This window comes from Chiloscyllium punctatum, chromosome 12 (assembly GCF_047496795.1).
Source record: "Chiloscyllium punctatum isolate Juve2018m chromosome 12, sChiPun1.3, whole genome shotgun sequence".
NCBI lineage: Eukaryota > Metazoa > Chordata > Chondrichthyes > Orectolobiformes > Hemiscylliidae > Chiloscyllium > Chiloscyllium punctatum.
In genome coordinates, this window is record NC_092750.1 from 18,094,970 (window position 1) to 18,115,914 (window position 20,945).

General features: G+C 39.6%; 1 pseudogene; it reads right to left on the minus strand.

Annotated features, from left to right (window-relative positions):
• Window positions 1–8,636: 8,636 nt before the first annotated feature.
• On the minus strand, window positions 8,637–18,869 carry LOC140483524 (hyaluronidase-like; annotated as a pseudogene).
• Window positions 18,870–20,945: the final 2,076 nt, after the last annotated feature.

The following is a 20,945-nucleotide window of genomic DNA, read 5'->3' on the forward strand; positions in this document are numbered from 1 at the left end:
GCTACTCCAAAAGAGATTCCAATGATCCAAAAATGTGAATCCTTCTCCCATACACCAGCTCCTCAACCATGCACTCGTCTGCTCTATCCTCTTATTCCTGCCCTCACTAGCTCGTAGCACTGGGAGTAATCCAGATATTACTACCCTTGAGGACCTCCGTTTTAAATTTCTGCCTAACTCTCTGTAATCTCCCTTCAGAATCTCAACCTTTTCCCTTCCTATGTCGTTGGTTCCAATGTGGACAATGACCTCCTGCTGGCCCCTCTCCTCCATAAGTACATTCTGCACCCTCTCTGAGACATCCTTGATCCTGGCACCAGGGAAACAACACACCATTCTGCTTTTTCTCTGCTGGCCATAGAAACGTCTGTCTGTACCTCGGACTACAGAATCCCCTAATACAATTGATCTCTTGGAAGCTGACGTACCCCTCATTGCATTAGAGCCAGTCTCAATACCAGAAACTTGGCTGTTCGTGCTACGTTCCCCTGAGAATCCATCACCCCCTACATTTTCCAAAACAGCACACCTGTTTGAAATGGGTATATTCACAAAAAGCTCCTGCACTAGTTGCCTATCTCTCTCACCCTTCCTGGAGTTAACCCATCTATGTGACTATATCTGAGACTTTCCCCCCTTCCTCTAACTGCCATCCATCACATACTGTTGCTGTTGCAAATTCCTCATCACTTCTATCTGTCTCTCCAACCGATCCACTCAATCTGATAAGATTCACATCCAACAGCATTTATGGCAGATATAATCCACAGTAATCCTTAAACTCTCTTTAAACTCCCACATCTGACAATAAGTACAAATCACTGCAAAGGCCATTTTTGCTCCTTCACAATCTACAGACCCAGAAAATAACACCATCTTATTCCTCTACAAACACTGCCCAGGTTAAGTTCATAGCTATTGCTTATATCTTAAGTTTAATCAAGAGACTTAACGCCAAAAACATATAATCAAGAAGGAACCCACTGTACTCACTAATACAGCCTTTCTCTTGGACAGACTTAAAACAACAATTAACTTAGCTGATCCTGTGCTGTGAAGTTTACCCAACAGTTCCTCCAAGATTAGAAGTGAATTTCAATGTTTGTTCATTTTCCCAGATACACTCCAGTATCCAGCGATACATGAATTCAAACAGCAAAGGCGGTAACTGTGCAGGTTTTCTCTCTCTCTCTTTCTCTTCTGCGATTCAAAGTTTATCCCAAGTACTTACAATTCCAAACCAAGCAGCCATGACCTCATCACAGTGTGACTCATGTTTGGTGGGCACCAGACTTTAACACCTCAAAACACCACAAAAACCATCATAAGAATTAATTCTTGAATTTTTTTGAGGAAATGTCAAAAGTCTGGATAGTGCAGTGGATGTTGTCTGCATGGACTTTTACAAGGCCTTTGACAAGGTCACTTATGGCAGGCTGATACAAAAGGTGAAGTCACATGGGATCTACAGTGAACTGGTAAGATGGATACAGAAGTGGCTTCGTGATAGAAAACAAAGAGTAGGGTTGGAACGGTGTTTTTCAGATTGGAGATCTGTGACCAGTGGTGCTCCTGTTGTTTGTAATATGCAAAGCTGATTTGGAAGAGAATGTAGATGGCCTGATTTGTAAGTTTGCGATGACACAAAGATTGGGGGAGTTGTAGATAGTGAGGACTGTTATGGACTCGGCCAGACAACTCAAAACTCAGACCACTCAAACAGGCAGCCCAGACCGTAACTTTGTTATTTGTTTCAATAAGTGTACAGTGAAAATTACCTGGAGTAAGTGATCTAGGTTGACTAACAAGTTTTAAAACAGACGAAGATTTATTCACAAAATTACGGAATGAAACACAACAAACAGAATAAAGAATGCCTACAGAACTCAGTCTATCCAAACTAGACTTAATTATTGTGTTCCGAATATGCACAACAGTCCCAATGAACATTTTACCCTTAAACATAGGGTAAAATTGAAACAGAGGCTAACAGGTCGAAGTTAGAAGGGAAGAAGGAGAGAAAGTTCACCAGCCTGTTTTCCATACAGCTTCTGCTGCACTGACTCAAACAAGACCTCAGCGTTTGGGGCTGATCACTTCCCTTTCATTATATAGGTCATTTCTAAAACATAAAAGCTTTGGTCTAAAGTCTCATCCATTTACATATAAACAAAAAGGCCTCTCAGTAATCCCTTTCATCTCTGTACCAAACCAGTTATTTTGGAGCCCGGACTGTTTTACAACCCCTCTGAAAGAAAACAAGGACACAGTATCCTTAAGAAGGACCAGCTTTTAGAAAAAGGACCATCTTTGTGACAGGATGATTGTAAGAGGATACAGCAGGATATAGAGAGGCTGGAGACTTGGGTGGAGAATGGGCAGGTGGAGCTTCATCTAGAGAAATGTGAGTGATGTATTTTGGGAGTCCTAATACGGGAGAAAAATATACAATAAATGGCAGGATTCTTCCTAGCATCAACACACAGAGAGATCTAGGTGTACAGGTCCACAGTTCCCTGAATGTGGCAACACAAGTGGATAAGGTGGTCAAGCATATGGCATGCATGCCATTATTGGAGGGGGCACAGTATATAAAAATTGATGGGGCGAAAATGGTTACTGCAGATGCTGGAGATTAGAGTCAAGATTAGAGTAGTGCTGGAAAAGCATAGCAGGCCAGACAGCATCCGAGGAGCAGGAAAATGGACGTTTCGGGCAAAAGCCCTTCATCTAGAAGACTTCCTGATAAAGGGCTTTTTTCCAGCACTACTCCAATCTTGATAAAAATTGGCGAGTCATGTTACAGCTGTATCAAAGTTTAGTTAGGCCACATTTGAAATACTGTGTACTATTCTGGTTGACACACTTCTAGAAGGATATGGAAAGAGTGCAGAAACCGTTTACCATAATGTTGCCTGATTTGGAAGATATTAGCTTTGAGGAGAGATTGGACACATTTGTTTTATTTTCCCTTGAACACTGAAGGATTACAAAAAGTTTACAAAATTACGAAAGGCGTGAATAGAATGGGTAGATAGTCCTTTTCCCAAGGTAAAAATGTCAATTACTAGGGATAAAACAAAAGGGGATAAGTTAAAGGAGATATGAGAGTTACATTTTTTACACAGAACATGATAAATACCTGAATGCACTGCCAGAGGTGGTGTTGGAGCAGATACCATTGCAACATATAAGAGGCATTTTGACAGATTTATGAATAGGGAGGGAATATGGAGAGCATAGAGGCAAAAGGTTTTTAGTTTAGAAAGGCATCGTGCGTCAGTGCAGTGTTGGTAGGCCAAAGGACCTGTTCCTCTCTTATACTGTCCTTTGTTCTTTGTATTCTGCCATAAAGTTCTTTGCAATAATGACATTAAACACTACTCCACCATGCCCCAGCCCCCACTGCCCCACCATCCCCAACACTGTATTTCTGAAAACTTGCACGTCACATCCTGCTGGCAAGCTTGCCTTTATACATGCATTACACTTCCAATAGACATGTACAACTTTGATTATCCATTTAAAATTTTTATTGACAAATACGCAAACATGATAGATTACAAATTCAATGTTGTCATTGCATAGGAAGATATTGCTTCATCTTAGATGATAGATTCCACCAGGTTTTCTTATGCTGATCACAAAGATTTTCCATATTCTTAAATGCTTAAACATGACAATCATTTAAGCTCTTTGGAATTTGGATTTCCTTTTGTAAGCTCTTGGGGTCTCTATTCAATTACTGCCACTAGATTGGTAACACTCATTACTTTATTTAGCATTAACAAGAATTAGGAGATTAAAGCATTTAAGCAGCGGTCTACAAAGCACAGCTGTGAATTATATTACCCCCTTGAATACAATCTGTGGACTTTATGCTTGGAAGCTCTAGAATTTTGTCCATAATCATCCATCTGAGATTATTATTCAATAAGTTAATTTAGAGTTGTCTACTTATTCATAAACATTCCTGTCCACCCTTTATTGTATCTGTACTGCATTTATAATCTATCAGTTCATTCCTTTTCTCTTGAGTCTGGGAGAATGAAAAAGCTTATGATGAAAACCTTTATTTGTTTGTAACATCCAACAGAACATGACTGTTTAAGGTGCATTTGACAGAACTATTATAATTGACATCTTCACATTATAATGCAACATGCTTTAAGATGGCACACTCAATAACTTTTCATTCATGCAGAAAAGTATCTGGATTAATTTTAGCATAGTGAAACCAGCAACTCAGTTCCAGGGAATGCAGCATTAATGCGTCAAAGAATTGCAGTCACACAGATGTAATTATAGTACATAGCAAATATCTCATCAAAAGAATACTGGAAGATAAAGTTAGAAAGATTATAAGATGTAGGAGAAGAAGTAGGCCACTCAGCCCATTGAGTTTACTCTGTCATTCAATTTCATCATGGCTGCTCTGATGATCCTTAGCTCTACCTCCATGCTTCTTCCCCATAAACCTCAATTTTCTTACTAATTAACAATATGTGTTTAGCTCAGCCTTGAATATGATAATGACAGAGCGTTGACAGCTAAGGTAAAGGATTCTATAGCTTCACTAAGTTCCAAATGAAAAAAATCCCCATCGTCTCTGTCTTAAATGGTTTACTCTTATTCTGGATTATGCCCTCTGGTTCTAGATTCTCTCACAAGGTGAAAAAAACCCTTTCCACATCTATCATGTCAAGTTCCTAAGAATATTACATGTTTCAATAAGATCACCTTTCTTTTTTTTAACATGAATGAGTACAGATTCCACTTATGCAAAAACAGAAATTGCTGGAGAAACTCAGCAGGTCTAGCAGCATCTGTGGAGAGAGAATTGCCCTGAATGTTTCAAGTCCAGTGATGCTTCTTCAAAACAGAAAGTACCTTGGAAAAGTTGGTTTTTATGCTGATGTTGGGGGATCGGGGTGGTTTGGGGGTGTGGATGTGAATATGTGTGGGGGAGGGGAGAGGAAGTGGGCTGGGAGGGAAATGGTGGAGAGGGAGCCCAGAGAGATAGAAATGTGGGCAGACAAAGGGATTATTGGCAGTAAACTGGAGAAGAGGTGATAATAGGGATTATACATAAATGAAAATGGGCTGGCTGAGCTAAATGTAACCCATATCATGACATGACCTGGGGTGTGGGGATGAATAATATATGTGGAAGGAGGTGTTCACGCTCTAAAATTGTTACATTTGATATTGAATTCAGAGCTCTGCAAGATCCCCAAGCACAGGATGAGGTTGTTGTTTAGTCTCAAGGCTATAGTACTACCAGTATATCCAATATCTTTGCAGTCAGTTCTTTGAATGTATTATGATGCAACACATTAGGTCTGGGGGATTTGTTAGCCTTTGGCCCCATTAGTTTCCCTAGCACTTTTTCTTGTGATAGTTATTGTATTTATTTCCTTTTGTTGCTTGATTATTTAGTATGTTTGGAAAGCCACTAGTGTCTTTTACCATGAAGATCGATGCAAGGTACTTCTTCAACTCTTTTGCCATTTCCTGGTTCTCCATAATTATTTCTCCAGTCTCATTCTTTAAAGGTCTTATGCTCATTTTGGCCTTTTTCTTCCTTTGTATATATTTAAATAAATATTGTTTTACTGTCTGTTTTATATTACTTACTAGTTTACAATCAAAGTTTATTTCGTCCCTTTATTTTTGATCACCTTTTGTTGGCCTTCAAAAGTTTCCTCTGTCTTACAAATCATTTTTGCTTCATTGTAAGTCTTCCAATTTGATACCATCTTTAATTTCCTTAAATCAAAGATTAAGCAAAGATTGTTCACTCTATAGAACAAATTGTATATCAGGTAATCGATTCAAAAATTATTTTGTGCACTATGACTTGTGCTAAATGTTTCCACTTGGTGACTCTCAAGACCAAATTTACACCCAGATATGTTTGGGCATCTTTCGAAGATGAGGTAGTCAGCCCTGACATGGTTTCAGTAAGTTGCACTCTGGAGGATGTTTAGTGATCTTTTTTTGTGGTGATCATAGCAAGAGCTTTCAGTATTACCATAACTTTCTTTCATATATGGCATCAAGCTCTTTGATATAAATTGGATTATGAAGTGATCAAAAGGTCTGATTTCTTCCACATTTACTGGATTACGATTTACGTCCAAACTCAGAGTGCAACAACACTGTTGTATCTGTTGCACTGAATGCCAACTAACACTGAACTATATGAATTAGGACTGTAGAGCAGATTGAGACATCAAACTTATTAGTTTAAAAATGGTGGAAGAGGTAGCTTACAACCTATCTTTCTAAATTTGCAAAAAGCTGTTGCATATGAAAAACCATGAATACAAGTTTTTAATTATTGTTTTTACAATTGATACTAATATTGCTGCTTTCAAAGAATTATAATAAACTCCATTAAAATAACGTCTTTTCATTTTGATCACATGTATTAGCTCTTGATCACAAATGACCTTTGTCCTAATAATTGAAAATATTAAAGACTTAAAATAAAGGAAATCCCTTAAGTAACATTGTTATGTTAAAAGTTATGCCGTAATCATGAGCATGGTAGCGTAGTGTCTATATTACTGGCTTAATAACTTGAGGACCTGGTATAAGTTCAAATTCCACATGTTATCTGGAGAATTTAAATTAGAATAAGGAAATATCAGTTATAGTGAAAACTTTAGATTGTTATGAAAATTAATCTGCTTTACTATTCTCCTTTAGGAAAAATAATCTACTTTGCTTACCTGGTCTGGTCTACATGTGACTCCAGACGCAGTGGTTGATTCTGAAATCACCATTGAAATGGCCTACCAATCTATTCTGTTGTATTGAATGTTGGTGGCTTATCAGCATCATCTCAAAAGGAAAGAAGGGAAATGAATGCTGGATCTAACAGCAATGTTCACATGCTGAGAATTTAAAGACATGTTTCACAATGTATTGTATGTTTTCAGCATATTAGTGAAACATTTAGCAAATTTGCAATGTATATATTGTACTGACAGAAGTGCTTAATTATTTCTCATCTCATTGCTTTCTCTATTCAGTGTGCACCTATTAGCTGATTGGGTGGAAACTTGTACATGAGGAGGAAGGTAGTAAATATTGAAGTTCTTCCTCTTGAACTTGGTCTCATATGGCTCCAAGTTACAAGCTGTACAATGGAATAATTTGGAGTAGTCTCCATAATTCTGTTGTTTCTTCACAAACTCTGACTGTACATTTGACTGGGCACAGATATCAGTGCCTGTTTTCCTGGCACTAGGAGGCTATTGCAATCAGCTTAGCTGCTCAGTTATCAGCATGACCAGTTAGAGTGGGTGCAACTCTGCCTCATAGAGGCAATAAATCCAAATAGACCAAATTGAATTCTATAGTATGTGCTGCGAACAAATAGCAAACATGATTTTACAGGGGCACAATTTTGGAGCATACTGTTGTCAAGGCTTTTTAGTTAATGAATTTCAGTGTGCATGTTATCATGAAAACTGAAATGTACACATTAGCTGGTTTTGTTGACATGGACATTTTCTAGCAAGCTACCATTTAAATTCTTTCCTGTTCCCTCGAGGTTGGCTAACCAGCACACTCTGATGGTCAATGCCCAATGACTTCACCTGACGAAGGACTAGCACTTCAAAAGCTTGTGATTTTAGATGAACCTGTTGGACGATAACCTGGTGTCATATGACTTCTGACTTTGTCCACCCTCGTCCAACACCAGCACCTCCACATCATCAATGCCCATGGATCAACATCAAAACCATAATTTCAGTTCCTTTTACTATAAGACCATAAGACATAGGAACAGAAATTAGGCCATTCAGCCCATCGAGTCTGCTCCACCATTCAATGGTGGCTTATAGGTTTCTCAATCCCATTCTCTCCCTTTCCCCCGTAACCCTTGATCACCTTGACAATCAAGAGTCCATCTACCTCCGTCTTACATATACTAAATGACCTGACCTCCGCAGCCTTCTGTGGCAGTGAATTCCATACACTCACCATTCTCTGGCTGAAAAAGCTTCTCCTTATCTCTGTTCTAGAAGGTCTGCCCTTTCCTCTAAGGCTTTGCCCTCAGGTCCTAGTATCTCCAACCAATGGAAACCTTTTCTGAACATTCCCCCGTCCGGGTTTCAGTATTCTGTAAGTTTCATTTAAATCCTCCTCATCCTTCTACACTCCATTGGGTATAGACCCAGAGTCCACATATGTTCCTCATATATTAAACTTTTCATTCCTGGGACCATTCTTGTGAACACGCTCCAGGGTCAGTACGTCCTTCTAGAGATATGGGGCCCAAAACTGCACATGATACTCCAAATGTGGTCTGACCAGAACCTTATAGAACCTCAGGAGTACATCCCTGCTTTTATTTTCAAGTCCTCTCAAAATAAATGCCAATATTGCATTGGCCTTGAATTGCATTTACTGTTTTATGGTTGCCCACTGAAAGATGCACAAACATAGACATGATATACAGATTTCACCAGTTCAATTAGCTGACTGATGCAACTACTCTAGCTGCATACAAGAAGAATTTCCATTTAGCTGCTATACCTGAGGATTGCTAGTGTGAATCACCACTTTACATTGAAATATAAAATGAAAAAGGAGGAAAAAAAGAATGGTGATATGTAGATCTAAAAGTTTGATTTATTCTCACAGTCAGGTGCCATCCCTCCCTTGTAGCATTGGCATTTGAATTGCCTTTTCATGCTTTTCACTGCTTCAGAATGGAATTCTCCTTGGGCTTTTAATGAAAAGTCACTGGAAGTAACAGAGGGAATAATGTCAAAGCTTTTGGGATCAAGAAGTAGGAAAACTTTGGCCTCAGGGTTTTTCCGCACACATCGTCCATTGTTATTGCACAGAATCCTGCTGCACAATATGGCAGCTGTAGTTGTGTTTAGGATGTATATTCCAAGTTCCTTGTCAATGTAATTCTTCAATGCCTCACATCGCCTCTAGTAAAAAAAAAGCACAAATACTTGCAAGGAGAGTTTAAGATTTGAATCGAAAACGTTTTCAAGAAAACATCGTAAATTTAACAGGGGATCTAGGTGTACAAACAACTTTATGTTGCAAATGAACAGCTTCCAATAGATTATCATACAGAGATGTCAAAATGTTGGGTTGATTCGATATCTGATATATGATTGTGTCATCACCAAATATTATCTCCAGTATGCAGCCACATTTTACATGCCCTTATTTGAATACGTTCACATATATTTGTATTAAATGCTCACTTTGCTACGTGAAAGGTCATTATTCCCCCACAGAACCACTCCAGAGGCTCCCATAGCTGCACTCTCTCCAATGGTGTGTACCAAATCAATCTGGAAAAATATGAAAAAAGATATTAGTTACACATTGGAAATGGAAGGTACTCTGGATCGAGGCACGTTTCAACTTATTGGAACATCGAAACATTTCTCTTGTTACTTTATAGAGGAATTTATGTTATGGACCAGACCAAGCCCCCTTAAAACATGTCAAGGAGATAACCTAGACTCTAACTTCTATCTTATTCAAATGCAAGTATAAGGTGCTGCATTCGATTGGTCAAACTACTAGGCTTTAAGCAAAAAACACACTTTATTCTTATACCACAGTTAAAATGCAAATAAAAAAAATTGACAAAGCTTTAACTCTATCATAATACTTAATGAAATAAGATATTACTCAACTAATATTCATCGACTGTTCCAGTATAGCAGTTTCCCATAAACAAATCTGTTCTAAAGGCAAATTCAGTGAAACAGATTTCCCTCAGTTGCAATCTACTCCAGTCCAGGAGAAGGAACACTGATGAAATTAATCTAGCAGCAGAAAGAGAACTCGAGTTTTCACAGCAGCAGAGAGACAATTGTATCCAGCAAATTCACTCAAAAACCCCAGCTTCAACAAATGATTTGGATGTGAGTATAAGAGGTACAATTAGTAAGTTTGCAGATGACACCAAAGTTCGAGGTGTAGTGAACAGCGAAGAAGGTTACCTCAGATTACAACAGATTCTTGATCAGATGGGCCAATGGGCTGTGAAGTGGCAGATGGAGTTTAATTCAGCTAAATGTGACGTGCTGCATTTTGGGAAAGCAAATCTGAGCAGGACTTATACACTTAATGGTAAGGTCCTAGGGAGTGTTGCTGAACAAAGAGACCTTGGAGTGCAGGCTCATAGCTCCTTGAAAGTGGAGTTGCAGGTAGATAGGATAGTGAAGAAGGTGTTTGGTATGCTTTCCTTTATTAGCCAGAGTTTTGAGTACAGGAGTTGGGAGGTCATGTTACGGTTGTAAAGGACATTGGTCAGGCCACTGTTGGAATATTGCATGCAGTTGTGATCTCCTTCCTATCGGAAAGATGTTGTGAAACTTGAAAGAGTTCAGAAAAGATTTACAAGGATGTTGCCAGGGTTGGAGGATCTGAGCTACAAGGAGAGGCTGAACAGGCTGGGGCTGTTTTCCCTGGAGTGTCGGAGGCTGAGGGGTGACCTTATAGAGGTTTACAAAATTATGATTGGCATGAATAGGCAAAGTCTTTTCCCTGGGGTCGGGGAGTCCAGAACTAGACAGCTTAGGTTAAGGGTGAAAGGGGAAAGATATAAAAGAGACCTAAGGGGCAACAGTTTCATACAGAGGGTGGCGCATGTATGGAATGAGCTGCCAGAGGAAGTGGTGGAGGCTGGTACAATTGCAACATTTAAAAGGCATTTGGATGAGCATATGAATAGGAAGGGTTTGGAGGGATATGGGCTGGGTGCTGGCAGGTGGGACTAGATTGGGTTGGGATATCTGGTCGGCATGGATGGGTTAGACCTAAGGGTCTGTTTCCATGCTATACATTTCTATGACTCTATAACTGAAAACAAAAATTAAAATCTTGGGTCTATGTGAGTGTAACGATGCTATGGCTTTAAGAGGTGTCTTTTGTTCTGCTTTGATTTTTGAAGAGAGTTTTAAGGCCAGACGCTGAGAAGATAAACAATGTGCAAAGCCCTTAGGTGTGTTAAAAATAAAGTTAGAATGAGAGAAGCAGCCTGAAATTCCACAGAACTAGGGATTTTTAGTTTAGCTTTCATCAATTGTTGTTGGGATATGAGCAGGTTTGGAAGACAATGAATCTGCTCCACAGACTTTCTGAGTTTTCTCTGGATGCATTACCTCTTGGGCTGCCAGAGTTGCATGTGAGACAATCTGTTTTCTGAATCTGCCTTTTGCCAAGGGATTTTATGCATTTATGGGATGTTCCAATATCCCATAAATTGGGATATAGTATATTGGAATAATTAATTAGTAATAGTTGTTATGTTAAGTTTTCTAATACTGCTAAGTTGTTCCAATTCTTTTAATCTTTTGTTGTGTTTTAACTATAGTGGATGAATAATATGTTTTGCTTCCGGTAGGTTGACCAATTGAAATGCATCTGGAACACAACACCTCACATTTACTTTTAAAATAAGAAAAATTTAGATTCTCGGCTGCCTTCTTAATATATTTTGAGGCGGGTCTGGTCTGGTCCAGAACAGTGAGCCCAATACCACCCACACATGCTTCTTTTTTAAAATTTTGTAAAAACACAAAGCAACTTGCTCTGTTTTCCATGCAGCAGACCCCTCGTCACCAGATTTAGGTTTACAACATTTGTTTTCAAGAGAAACAGGACAGAACTAATCCCTCTTAAAGGCACATCTCGTCACATTTAAAACTGCACACATGAACCAACAAAGAGAGAAGTGCCTTTATTATGCTTACTAAAGGTGATCGTGAGCCACTGTTGGAGAATGCTTGAAACCTCAAGGTTAATTGCTTTTTTCGTCTCACCACATCTCATGTTCAGATTAGACTGATATTCCCACAGTGAGCAGATGACTCGGTGTGAACTCCACAAGGCAGACAAATTATCATCTTGCTAAAACCCTCCCTTTATTATTCCTTTAAAATGCTTTCCCCTTCCTTATCTTTTAGTTTGGCTTTTGCCACAAATGATTACCTATCAGAACATTAGCAATTACACCAAACATGGTATCTGTGAACATTGGTTTGACTCCTGACGTCAGTACTTGTGGAAGGGCTGGAAGATTTCACTGTATCTCTGCATATACTGTCAGCTAACCTGTAGACTTGTGGCCACTTCCAGAATGACATATTTGATGTAGCGGAGAGTAATGTAGAGGGGAGGAACAGTTGGAAACAATTTTTTCTGCATAAATCTGGTGGAAAGTCTCCTGAAGTGTTAAACTACTATTTAAATAATTTGGTCAAAAGTGCTGATTACTGCAACAAGATTGACTTCTTCTCCTGTCTTTTAGGTTTTGTGTGTAATGTTTAGGTTACAAGATGATCAGAGGATTAGATAGGGTAGACAGTGAATTCTCCGAGGATGATGATGTCAGCTTGTACGGGGTGGGGGGCATAACTACAAATTGAGGGGTGATAGATTTAAGACAGATGTCGGAGACTGGTTCTTTACTCAGAGTGTGGTAAGGGCATGCAATGCCCTGCCTGTCAATGCAGTTAATTTGGCCACATTAGGGAGATTTAAACAATCCTTGATTAAGCACATGGAAGATAATGGGATAGTGTAGGGGAATGAGCTTAGAATAGTTCACAGGTCGGCGCAACATTGAGGCCAGAAGGGCCTGTTCTGCATTGTATTGTTCTGTGTTCTATGTTCTATGTACTTAAATATTTAAATACTTTTCTAGTACTATGCTACATAGAGCACCTTGGTGACAGGGCAAAAGAGTTGACAGTTTTGATTTGAAAGGTAGCTGAATGACAAAGGCAGACCTAGGACAATATTTTAGCATTGGTACATCACCCTGCTAGCAGAACCAGAATTGGCAGGCACTGCCACTGTCTTTCTTTCCGCCAATTCCCACATGTCTATGAGCACGATTTAAAGGGATGTTATTAGGATCTTGGGGCACATGATTGATCAGGGTGATGGAAGTAGGGAGTGGGGAATGCTTTGTGTTGATGTAACCCGTCATCACTTAACAATGCTTAAGGGTGGGATAGAAATGTACAGGAGCAAGGAGGTTCCATTGCACAGTCACTATTGACTGAAGACCTTGATATAGTTTTTTTGTTCAGTCACTTGATATTACAGAATGAGTACTGCTGAATTAAAAAGACATACTCTGACAAGTGGTTTTGTATTGCACTAACCAGGAGAGATGCAAGAATTCCAAATCTGATTTATTGAGTTTTTGGCATTTGCTGTTGGTACCCTTCTATTATGGATCATTTCACACCATCTTTACCTGCTTTATAATTATCTTGTGTTAAGCACACCCTTGACAGAGTTAAATAAAATGCATATACCATGACAGTGCCTTTTAGACCTGCTTGATTTGCAGATTAGTTGGATGTTTAAAGAGTGAAAGTATTGACAATTCATAAATGACACTGACTGCTCCCAGGAAGCTCTACAGGTCACAAGTCAATTTGATGATCCTTTCCATCTCAGGAAATGAGTAATTTCCACAAAGGCTAATGCCCTTGCTACCATAGTGTCCTCATTGATAGAGAACCTAATGCTGGAAGACAGCATGGGTCACCTCCTTTATCTAGTTGGGTGTTGCAGTCTGTGATATGTCACATGTGCCACTCATTGAGGCCTGGAAACCTTCTTCAGAAAACAAAATTGAGTGCTGTTGTCATCTTAAGCAATGGTATAGGATTTCCACCAAACCCATGGACCAGACCAAACTCCCTCAAAATATATTCAGAAGATAGTCTAGATCCTAGCATTTACTTATTTTAAAGGTAAGTATAAGGTGTTATGTTGTTATGTTCCAGATGCAATATGATTGGTCAAACCACTTAAGTGTTAAGCAAAACATACTTTATTATTACACCACACTTAAAATACAGACACAATAAAAGGAAAAAGAACAAATTGGCTTAATTGCAACTCTATTGAAATGCTTAACAAAATAATAGACACATTAACTACTACTAATTCACTATTCCAATATACTAACATCCCATTAACACAACTTTGGCAAAGGCAAGTTCAGTAAAATAGATTGTCTGGAGCAATTCTCCAGTCCAGGAGAGAAACCTCTGAGGGAGACAGAGTAGTCGGAAAAGATGTATTACAGCTTCCAAACCCAGTTTCATAACTCCAGCAATTACTATTGAAAAACTAAAACTAAAAATCCTGGTTCTGTGATAGTGTAACCCCACACATTCAGTCTGCTTCTATTGTTCCAACTCTAAAAATAGCCCCTTCGTCTCACGAGCTGTTTACTTTATCGCATTCAAATACACAGTTTAATATCTCTATCTTAAGATCCCTCTTCAAAACGAAAAGGACAAGATATTCTTCAAGCCATAGTACTGTCACACAGGCAACTGCAGGTTTGGCAGAACGATCTCATATATTGCAGTGACCTTTTTCCCAGGATATCCTGAGTTGGCTGTGACATTGTGACCAAAATCTGAAGGTAGTTAGCCATAGTTCTGATGATGCAGGGATGGGCCAGTACCCATCTTCTACTCTTTTAAATGTTAAATTAAGAAATTTGGGCTAACAGTCTCTCATGGGATTCTAAAATAAAAATACAAAATAATAGTTAACAGTAACTTGTATAAGGAAAATGGAAAGTTATCCAATCAAAATAATGTTGTCCAGGTGATGATATACCCCATCCCCTGCAGCACCCAATGGTCTCTAACGGCCTGTATTGTGCCAGTAAACACTGCCTGCTTCCACCCCCTGGACACCCTAGCACAGATGTAACTGCAAAAGAGGGGCAGACTGGTACAAAGATTCCCCTCCATAGTCCTTTGGCTGGACCTGTTAATGGAGACTCTGGCTAGCCCAAGCACCCATTTTCGAAGATGATGTTCCTGGATGGCTTCTTTCTGAACAGCCTCTGTCCTAATGCTCCTCACTGCTCATGTAGTAGCCTCAGCTGTTGAACAATGAAGCCTGTTCCTAAAGTTATAAGAATATTGGATCTGTGACACACATGTTATTGTGGAGAAAGTGAGGACTGCAGATGCTGGAGTTCAGAGCTGAAAAATGTGTTGCTGGAAAATTGCAGCTGGTCAGGCAGCATCCAAGGAGCAGGAGAATCGACGTTTCAGGAATCAGATTTCCTGAAGAATGGCTTATGCCTGAAATGTCGATTCTCCTGCTCCTTGGATGCTGCCTTACCTGCTGCACTTTTCCAGCAACACATTTTTCAACATGTTATTGTACCAACTATAACAGTGTGAAAAAGACATATGGTGACACAAGAACATATTTGCCCATGGTTTCCATCCATAGAACCAATGAGCAGTGGGTTCTTCAATATTTCAAATGTCCACATACGTACCTTTATTGGCCCAGCATTGCCCTCCTCCCACTTCAATCTGCAATTCAGGATTCTGCATGTATAATGAATTTGAACAAATGGATTGTTACCTTCCAAATCTGTTCAACCATCTTATTTCTTCCTCCTGTCATATTCACGCAAACCTCCATCAATCTTGGCCCAGCCAACATGTAATTCAAATGTTGGCCAATGACACTGCTCAGAATTTGGTTATGGAATGAGACTCTCAGGAGAACAGCAGAAGCACTTTACAGTGCCATCAAAATATCCACAATGACATCAAGCTACCTATCAGCCCATAGAAGTCCCTGACTTGTGACTAACCAAAATAAAGCAGGCTTTTTTAGGAGGTCACTGAACATATTGGCAGACTTATTCTGGAAATTGCAGAGGTGAAGTCAAGGCATTGGAGGAAGTGCATGAACCTCCAAACAATCCATCTACCTAACCCTTCAAACACCACCTGCTCACGTGTGGCAGAATCTACAGATAACTGGTTGAATTTCTCAGTTATCTCAGAAGCTAATGAATGGGAATGGAAGCAAGCTCAAGCCCTAAAGAGGACTGCATAATAATAACATATGGCTAGCTGGTCAATGGTGCAAAAAGATTCAAGGTAGACACTGTTTTTCTCAGTTAGATGATACATCTCTGCTTGGTCCCAATAACAACATGACAAAGGCCCAAATAGAAAACAAAACAGCTGAAACTAGTACTGAAATTTGTCTCGCAATCCATGGTACTAGCATGGCAAATTATTTTGTTGGATGCCATTTTACTTAGTTTTGTAACAATATCTTGCTTACCTCACTCAAGAAGTCAAGTGATTTTACATATGCATACTTGGAGTAAGCCAAAACAGGCAGAGCATCTCTGACTGGATCAAGGGCAGCAACACGGAGAGCCTCCTTAATCCTGTAGTGAACAAACCTTTGAACATAATTTGAGGATTTTAACTGCTTAGGAATGTAAATACTGGGATATAGACATCGTGATGTTTTCCAGAGCCATGCTAACTGGTTATTTCTAGGGATATCTTCCTTATTGCAATGACCTGAGTAATTGGTCTGTGTCTTCTTCTTAACATAATTATAACAGTCTGGAAATTTATAAAAGCCCCAGCAAGCCTCTGGTCTCAGAATCTGTCCTAGTTTTAGCGTTTTCCTCATAAAATTCTTTGCAGCATCTTCATATTCCTTTTTGGCAATCTGGAGAATCTCACTTTCAGTTAAATGAGGGTATTTGCTTCTTGCTAATTCTTCAGAATTTTTCCTATAGATATTCATTTTGCCCCAGTTACGGACCCAAAGTGGTCGCCACTCTTCCCAATCTATTACTGCAAGACCATGGAAGTTAGGATCCATCATGTTGGTTATGTTGTCACCTACTACTTGGAGGTGGTTGCACAAACTGGCATTCTGGACAAGGCCACCATTCACTGGAGTGCCCTCAGCAGTATAGAATGGATAAAGCCCCAGTTTGATTTTGTAAAATATGGTCATCTTCTTCCCCATAAAGATCTCATTTTCATTTGCAACAATATCAAAAGCATTCAGCTTCAAATCAACATTAAATTTAGATTTGCAGCGCATAGTAGGAGTGTTCCAAATCACGCTAAAGGGCTTATTGTGGATCATTGGCGAGGGTGATACTGGCTTAAACTCTTTCGTCCAAATGGGAAGACAGAAATGGAGATAAAATAAGGTGCATGTCAGTAGTGAGAGACTTGAGAACATGATTGGACCTCTCTCCTCAGCGGTTAGTCAAGTTTTCGCAATTAGATTGTTCTGTAAGATACAAACCAAAAAGATTCACTTGGAGACAAAAGAAACTCTATACCAAACAATTAAGCACTCTAGATCCAATGTATAATAATTAGATCTACAATAGTTTGAGGATTTGATTCCTATTCTGTACTAAATTATCTCAGTTAAACAGCATTTGTGTTGCTATATATAACCTAACCTAGGATTTGTAAAATCAATCATGCATAGGATATGGGTATCACTGGCTGGGCCAGCATTTATTGCATCTCCTTAGTTGCCCCTGGGAAAGTAGTGGGGTGAGCTATCTTCTTGAACCACTGCAATCCATTTGATGTGAGTAGACGCTCAATGGTGTTCATGAGGGAGGCCCAGGAGTTTGACCTGGTGACACTGAGAAACAGTGATATAGTTCCAAGTATGCATTGTGAGTACCTTGAAGGGGAACTTGCAGTTGCTGGTTTTCTCATGTATCTGCTGCCCTTGACCTTCTGGATTGGAGTAGTCATGGAGTTGGAGGGTGGTTTGGAAGGCATGTTGGTGAATTTCTGCAATATATCTTGTATATCGTACTTACTACTAATGATTGTTGGTGATGGAGGGACTGAATGTTTGTGGATGTGATGTCAATCAAGCAGGCTGTGTTCTGTTGTTGGAGCTGCACTCATCCATCAGATTCCTGACTTGTGACTTGTAGATAGTGGACAGGCTTTGGGAAGTCAGGAGTTGTGTCACTTGATGCATGATTCTTAGCCTCTGATCTGCTCTTTTAGCCACAGTACTTAATGAATAGTCAAGTTCAGTTTCTGAATAATGATAACCTCCAGAAAACTGATAGTGAGGGAATTCAGTGATGATGATGGCATTGAATGTCAAGGAGTGAGGCTTAGACCATTTCTTATTGGAGATAGTCATTGCTTGGTACTTATGTGGCGTGAATGTTACTTGCCAACTGTCAGGAGGAGAAAGTGAGGACAGCAGATGCTGGAGATCAGAGTCAAAGAGTGTGGTGCTGGAAAAGCACAGTTGGTCAGGCAGCATCCAAGGAGCAGGAGAGTCAACGTTTCAAGCGTGAGCTCTTTCTCAGTTCCTTTCTCATACTTGAAATGTCAACTCTTTTCCAGCACCACACTTTTCAACTCTTGCCAATTGTCAGTCCAAACTGGATATTGCCAAGTCTTGCCGCCCTTGGACATGGACTGTTTCAGTATCTGAGGAGTTGTAAATGGTGTTGAACACCATGCAGTCATTGGTAAGCATCCCCACATCTGACCTTACAATGGACGGAAGGTGGTTCATGAAGCAACTCTACATGTTTGGGCCTAGGACACTACCCTGCGTAAACTCCTGTAGAGATTCTCTAGATCTGAGATGACTGACCTCCAGCAACCACAACCTTTTTCCTTCCAGGTATGACTCCAACTGCTAATGAGTTTTGTTTTGATTCTATTAACTCTAACTTTGCTAGAGGTTCTTGATGCCACATTTCATCTAATGTGACCTTGATATCAAGAGTAATCACTTTCACTTTGCCTCTGGAATTTAGCTTTCTGTCAATATTTGGACCAGAATGTAATGAGGTCAGGAATGAGTGGCTCTGGCGCAATCCAAATTGGGCATCATTGAGCACGTTAATACCAAGCAAATGTTACTTGGTAGCACTTGCTGATGACCCCTTCTGTCACTTTGCTGATGATTACTGATGGGGCATTAATGACTGGGTTGGATTGGTTCTGCTTTTTGAGTACAGAACATACCTGTGCAATTTTACACATAGTTGTCAGATGCTAGTGTTGTAGCTGTACTGGAACAGGATTGTTACTCCTGGGATTGAAGTAAATATCCTCCTCCATAGTGGGTTTGGTGGTGGATCGACATTTAGTCAGATGTGGACCCAGCTACCCTCCTGCCTCTGCTTCGACTGGCTAGAAGGCTTAGAAACATTTAAACTAAGAGTAGGAGCAGGTTATTCAGCCCTTCAGGCTTGCTTTGTCATTCAATATGATCATGGCTGAACTTCTATCTAAATGTCATATGCCCACTTTCTCTCCTTCAAACCTGATGTTTTTGATATCTAAAAATTCATCAACATCTTTCTTGAATGTTCCTTAGTGACTTGACTTCCACAGCCTTCAGTTCTAGCAAATTTTACGAGTAGGCCAACCTCTAATTGAAGAAATGTTTTTTTATCTTAGTCCTAAATGGCTTACCACATATTCTGAGGCTGTGACCCCAGCTCTAGATTTCTTCTCCTTGCAGTGAGTTGTCCAGCTTTATTAGAATTTTATACATTTCAAATAGATCTTGCCTCATCCTTCTAACCTCCAGTGAATACAGGCCTAGAGAACCAATCTCTCCTCATAGGACAGTCCTATCATACATCAGCCTAGGTAACTGGTATCAGCCTCACAAGCTTTGAACAGACTCCTTCTATGGGATGTAGTACACAGAACATAGCACATAGAACATTACAGCGCAGTGTAGGCCCTTTGGCCCTTGATGTTGTGCGACCTGTGAAACCAATCTGAAGCCAATCTAATCTACACTATTCCATTTTCATTCATTTGTCTATCTAAGGACCATTGGTGAGTCTACTACTGTTGCAGGCAGTGCATTCCATGCCCCTACCAGTGTCTGAGTGTGTATTTTTTTTTAGGAAGGGAGACCAAAATGGCACACAGTACTCTGGGTACTGTCTTACCACTGCAATAAGATATAGTAACTTCTGAATTCAAATTCTCTTGCAATGCAAGCCAACTATTTGCCATCCTAATCTTTGCTGCATCCAACCTACTTTGATTGACTGGTGTACAGGACTCCAGGTTCCTTTGCACATCCACATTTCCCAATATATCATCATTCAAATAATAGTCCTCTTTCCCATTTTCACACAAAAGTGTATAACTTCACATTTATCCACATTATAGTGTGGACAGTTTTCTCATCCAACCACTAGTTGAGGCCCTTAAGTTGACAATGAATACCCACTTAAGGGCCTTATTCCACAACCTCTGTTATTCACCTAGTGTATTCACTCAGGGTCAGGAATTCACCACATGGGAAACCCAAAAGGTGTGGTAGCTCTAAGGGGAGGTCTCTCATTCAAAGATGTTTAGTCCCTAATCAAGGGACTGCATCGATTGTCTACTGGAAGTTCAAAATATTATACAGCAATAGCATAAAAATAACTTATAGCTCATGCCACACCACAATATTATTTACTCCACACCATTTGTTTAACAGAGGACAGATCATTTTGTTCCCTGAAAGGAGAACACACATTAAGTAGGAAATGTCTCTTTCAGGGCTAAAAATTAGCTGCAGCAAAATTTTCTGTTGTTAGTAATTTGCAGTATTTATCCCTCTGATGTTAATAAGTCCTGTATACTAGAAGTGAACAGCTGAAGTTCAGAAGTTAAATAGCTTACAGTATGTGTACAACTGATGGCTGTGTGAATAATACATTCTCCCTTCCAACTGTAAGGTTTGCTGACACATGAGTTCCTGCCAGCTGGTCTCTTTAACGACACCATAATGATGCACCAATGATTATCTGTCCGTTCTCTTTGAATGCCATGTTTGACTTCTTGCTGAGAGCAAGAAAATGACAGCACTCAGTTTACTTCCTCACAAGTAAAAGTACTCTTTGTGTCAATGCCTTCAAAAGCTTTGATGTTTTTAAAGACTTCTTTAAGTTTGCCCCTCAGCTTTCATCTTATAAGGAAAAAGAAACTTATTCTGCACATCCTTTCCTGATAGGAGAAACATTGCATTTGTGTAATCTTTGGAACTATTGTTTTTTTTTGTAATCTTCTCATTTCCAAAACAACCACTTTATATTGTGGACATCA